A 6185-nucleotide genomic window follows, 5' to 3' on the forward strand; every position below is an offset into this window, starting at 1 on the left:
GCGCGCGGCCGGGGCGGAGCCGCCCGCGCCCCTGCGCCCCGGGCGCACCGAAGCCCGCCGCGGAAAATGGCACGGGCGCCCTTGGTGACCCGCCCTTGGACTTGCCTTTGTCCCGGCTCGGTGGGCTGAGCCTGCTCTTCTCGCCTAGGGAGATCCTGCTACCGGTTGCCTCCCGCTTGGGCCGTTTCCCTCCCAAGCTGGCTGTGCAGAACCTTTCAACACCCAAGGAAACAGCTCAGAGTGCTGCACTGCTCGCCAGGTTCCCACTCAGCCTGACGAGATGCTGAAGTTCACTCCCAGGTCGTCTGAAAACCTAAAGAACCTTCCTCTGCTTTTCAGCTCCCGGAATTCTCTGCATGGCTAGTGTCTGACCTCTCAGCTAAGATGTTCCTAGTGTTATAGGGCAGCCCCGATATTGAACCCGCGCGCTTAAAAGGGACTTATGAATACTCCACTACAGGCACACACAAAAGGTTCATAAGAGGTTTATTTACAAGGGAAAAGGAAATAAGGAAAATGTACAACTCAGGGAGAAAATAGGGAAATAAAGTCTTTAATGCGTCCTACCCGATCCGCCGACCTGGAAACCCAAAGGCACTCTCAGAGCTGGCCGGACGCTGCGAGCTGGTGAAGAGCCAAAATGGGGAAACCCCCCACCCCAAAGCCCACGTGTCTGTCTTTATACTCACTTGGCTGCTTAACCCCACCCTCGGGTCCCAGCCACCTTCCCTTTGGTGGTGATGGGATTTGGAGTTCCCAGTGTCTTTGGCTTTGGCCTGGGGTGGGGGTGGAGTCCACAAAGCCTGTATGGAATTAGCTTTAGGACATCCTTTCCCCCCTAACACTAGATCCTTCTTGGGGCATGCTCTGACAGGGAGCATAGGGAGCCAGGGAGCCAGGTAAAGAGGAGCGCGGACCTAACTCTGCAGGAAGGAAGAGACTAGACACAACTCCAGTTAGAGGAAACACCGCAGTTTGGACTCCTGGTCACAAGGAAATCTAAACACAGGTTATTACTGAATTCCTAGTCCAAGAAGCCTCTAAAAAGCCTGCCCACACACCCAGCCTCAGGATGCTCTGAGGGAGCAACTTCCCTTCCTGCATCCATCCTGAAGTGGACCATGGTTCAGAGAAGTGTCCACTCTACAGGGGAATATTATTCAGCCATAAAAAGGAATGAAGTACTGATACATGCATGACAGGGGTGAACCCTGAATACATTACACTAATTGACAGAACAGGTCACAAAAGACCATGTAGTAAATGGATTGTATTGTATGTATGACTTTGGGAGGAAGAACAAGACCAGACCCCAGATACTGCAGAGCTTCCTAGGCCGAGCAACGGGTGCTGGCTTCTCCTGGGAGTCCACAGAAAACCTCTGTTTGCTGTGAGGCCTGGACTGGTCCAAAAATGCCAAAAAAAAAAAAAAAAAAAAGTGTGTAAGAACCTTATGGCATCAGACAAGGCCCGGATAGCACCCCAAATCCTGGGGGCCGCCTGGTCACCAGAAACTCTAACATGGCTACTGAACCTCATGCTAAGAAGGCAGGGCTGGCAGCAGAGGGCAGGAGACCTGAGAACTACCCCTCGTTCCACCTCTTCTCCACTGTGAAGCCCTAAAACAAGTTCCCTCCTTAGCCTCAGTAATGTCTGTTGTATGAATACATGAAATCTGCTTGTCTGAATATATTTTCTCACATATGCAATGAGAACTGTAGTGGTAATGCCCATGTACCAGTAAGTGTAGAACTACCTCTGAGATTGCAACCCTCAGGGTCTAGGTGCTCTACAGAGCGAGCTGCCTTATCTAGTTCCTTGCCATTGTGTTGTTTCCACTTTCTAAAACAGTTTAATTAAGGTATAATCCATATATCATACAACTCACCCATTTGAAATGTACACCTTAATAGTTTTTAGTATATTCAGATATGTGCAACCATAATACTGTCAATTTTAAAACATTTCATCACATCTGAAAGAAACCCTAGGGCCTCTCTGGTGGCGCAAGGGGTTAAGTCTCAGCATTGTGAAGCTGTCCGCAGCCACTGCAGCACGAGTTTGATCCCTGGCCAGGGAGCTACCCACACCAAGCAACAGACCTCTCCTGTCTCGCCCACTGCTCCCCTCAGCAGTGTATTTAGTAGATCTGCCTGTTCTGCTCCCCACTTTGGTGATCCTCTCACCCCTCCATCTCTGGCCTGCACCCCAGCTCTTGTATGCACAAATAAATAAATAAATCTTTTTAAAAATTTAAAAAAGAAACCCTATACAATTTGCTATCACTGCCCTATGTTTCCACCTGCATTTGCCCTTCCCATGAGCAACTACTAATCTGCTTTCTGTCTCTTCAGATATATCTAGTCTGGACATTTCATATAAATGGAGTCATATGACACATGGTCTTTTTGTGACTTGTTCTGTCAACTAATATAATGTTTACAGGTTTCATCCATGTTGTGCACGTATCAATACTTCATTCCCTTTATGGCTGAATAATATTCCACTGTATAGATACACCACATTTGTTATTCACTCCTCAATGATTGGCTTCAGGTTGTATCTACCTTTTGGCTATTTTGAGTATGTATTGTTTGGCTATAAATATGTATGGTATAGTGCTGTTGGCTATAAACATTCATGTACACACTTTTGTAGGGGACATATATTTTCATTTCTCCTGGGTATATATACTTGGGAGTGTAACTGCTGAGTCATATGGTAATTACATGTTTAATTGAATAAGGAATTGCAGGTCTTCAAAAATGGCTGCATGTTACATTCCCACCAGCAGTCGAAGAGGGTTCTGATTTCTTCACATACTGGACAGCACTTATTTTGACTGTTTTATTCTACGCATGCTGGAGGGTGTGAAGTGTATATTATATCCATGGGGTTTTGATTTGTATTTCCCTGATGGCTGACATGGAACATCTCTTCATGTGCTCTTTGGACATTTGCATATCTTCTCAGAGAAGTATCGATTCAGGTCATTTGCCCTCTTTTATATTAAAGCTTACTTATAATCATCATAATGATGTTTATGAGTCCATTTTAAAACTGTTATTTTTTTCCCTAGAGTTGTAAGAATTCTTTGTATCTTCTAATATCGTTCCCTTATCAGATATGAGTTGTAAATATCTTCTCACATCCTGTGGATTGTCCTTCACTTTCTTTATTTTTAACATTTATTTATTTATGCATAAAAGAGCTGGGGTACAGGCCAGAGATGTGGGGGGTGAGAGGATTCACCAGAGACATAGTGGGGAACAGAACAGGCAGAGTGACTGAAATACACTACTGAGGGGAGAAGCGAGCAAGACAGGAGAGGTCTGCCTCGCCATGTGGGTTTCTCCCTGGTCAGCCAGGGGATTGAACTTGTGCTGCAGAGGCTGTGGATTGTTTCATAGTGCGGTGCTTAACCCCTTGCGCCACCAGGGAGGCCCTGTCCTTCACTTTCTTGAGGGTACCAGTGAAGCAAAATTTTTTGATTTGAGAAAATCCAATTTATCTATTTTTCTTTTTTTGCTGGTGCTTTTTGGTGGCATAACTAAGAATCCACAGTCAAACCCAAGATCAGAAAGATTTCTCTCCACCACCATACTTGTGTCTAAGAGTTTGACAGTTTTAGCTCCTACTTGTATACCTTTGATCTACTTGAGATGATTTTTTGCATTATTGCAAAGATGATCCTTTCCCCATATTGAATGGTCTCAGCACTCTTGTTGGAAAACTATTGATCAGACACGGGCTTTATTTCTGGAATCTCAATTCTATCTATTGATCTATCTTGATTATCATTTCTTTGTAGTAAGTTTTGAAAATAAAATTGAGTTCTTACAAAAAATAAAAGTAAAAAAAAAATAAAAACTGAGTTCTACTTGGTTCTTTTTCTAAATTGTATTGGCTATTATGGGTTCCTTGCAATTTCATGTGAATAGTTTTCTGAGTATAAGTTTTATATGTATTTAGTTACATTTATTCCTAATTATTTCATTCTTTTTCATGCTATCATCAGTGGAAGTGATTGTTCATAACGCCCTTATAGAAATACAGTTTTTTTTTTTTTTTGTATATTAATCTCATATCCTGCAAACTTACAGAACTTGTTTATTAGTTGCAATCTTTTTTGGTAATTTTTTCAAGATTTATTTTATTTATTTATGCACACAAGAGCTGGGGTGTGGGTCAGAGGTGCTGGAGTGTGAGGATTCACCATAGACAGAGAAGGGAGCAGAACAGGCAGATTGACTGAAATACACTGCTGAGGGGAGCAGGAGGCGAGAGTGGAGTGGTCTGCTGTGCCATGTGGATTAGCTCCCTGGCCAGCTAGGGATCGAACTCATGCTGCAGTGGCTGCTGATAGTTTCATAGACACTTTAACCCCTTGTGCTACCAGGGAGGTCCCATTTTTTGTAATTTTTAAGGTTTTCTAAATACTAGCTAATGTCATCTACGAATAGGGATAGTTTTACTTTTTTCTTTCCAAACCAGATGCTTATTTTTCTTACCAAATAGCCCTGGCTAGAACCTCCAGTATAGTGATGAATAGAAGTGGTGACAGCATAATTATTTTGTCATTTGGATGCTTTCTTCAGTATGATGTTAGCTGTGGGTTTTCCAGATATGCCCTTTGTGAGGGACAGTAAGTTCACTTCTATTTCTATTTTGTTGAGTGTTTTTATGAAGCAAGAGTGTTAGATTTTATCGAATGCTTTTCTGCATCCGTTGGGATGGCCTTGTGATTTTTATTCTTTTCATATGGTGTATTCCATTAATTGATTTTCAAATGGTCAACCTTTAATTCCTAGGATAATTCCTACATATTAATGGTATTTGATTCTTTTTGTACGTTGCTACATTTGGTTTACTAGTATTTTGTTGAGGGTTTTTGCATTCACATTCCTAAAGACATTGGTCTGTAGTTTTCTTGTGGTGTCTTTGTCTAGTTTTATTTCATGGCAATACTGGTCTCTTAGAATGAGTTAAGAAGTGTTTGCTCCTTTTCTATTTTTGGTGAAGAATTAGTATTAATTCATCTTTAAATATTTGTAGAATTCAACAGGAATTCAGCTAGGTGAGCCTGGCTTTTTCTTTGTGGCTAGTTTTCGGGTTTGTTTGTTTTGTTTTTTTGTTTTTGTTTTTGTTTTTTTTTTTACTAATTTAATCTCTCCTCTAGTTACAGGTCTATTCAGATTGTTTATTCTTCTTAAGTCAGTTTTTATAACTTGAGTATTCAAGAATTTGCCTATTTTGGGGGCTCCGTTGTGGTGCAGGGGTTCAAATCTCAGCACTATTAAGCTATCGCCAGCCACTGCAGCATGAGTTAAATCCCCAGGCAGGGAGCTGATCCACATGGTACAGCACACCTCTTCTGTCCCGCCTGATTTTCCCCTCAGCAGTGTATTTCGGTAGATTGCCTGCTCTGCTCCCCACTCTGTCTCTGGTGAAGCCTCTCACACCCCTCTCCCCACTTCTGGCTTACACCCCAATTCTTGTATGCGTAAGTAAATAAGTCTTTAAAAACAATTAAAAAATTAAAAAAAGAATTTCATAAAGGTGACAGCAGAGTGAGGGCCTTCTGAGCACAGAGCTCTAGGCAACTGCATAGACCCTTAGCCCCACCTGCCTTCCTCGAACTTCTCCCTGGTGGTCCAATATAATCTATGATCAGAATAAGAAAAAGATACTCGCTAGGAACACTGCAATTCAAAGTCTCTATCAGAGTTCCCAACCAGCTAAGTAAAACAAGAAATAATAATAAAAAACATAAGACTTGTAGAGGAAAAAAGACAAAGATACCCACTTTCGAGTAACAGTAGAATCTACACTAAATCTATTAGAACTAAAGAGTTTAAGATCGCTGAATGCAAGAGCATTCAGGTAAAACTCAACTGCATTACTATATACCAGCAATAAGTTATACAATTATGAATTGGAATTTTAAAAATCTATAGTACGGCGCTGGTTTGATCCCCGGCTGCTCCCCGGCCACCAGAGGAGGGTCCCACATGGCGCGCAGACCTCTCCTGCCGCCCGCTGCTCCCCTCAGCAGTGTACTTCGGTCCTTCTGCCTGCTCTGCTCCCCGCTCTGGCTCTGGTGAATTCTCTCACCCTCCCGCGCTTCTGGCTGTACCCAGTGCATGTGTAAACAAAACAAACAAACAAACAAATAAATAAATAAA

This window comes from Talpa occidentalis, unplaced genomic scaffold (assembly GCF_014898055.3).
Source record: "Talpa occidentalis isolate TD23 unplaced genomic scaffold, MPIMG_talOcc4v2.1 talOcc4.11, whole genome shotgun sequence".
Lineage (NCBI taxonomy): Eukaryota > Metazoa > Chordata > Mammalia > Eulipotyphla > Talpidae > Talpa > Talpa occidentalis.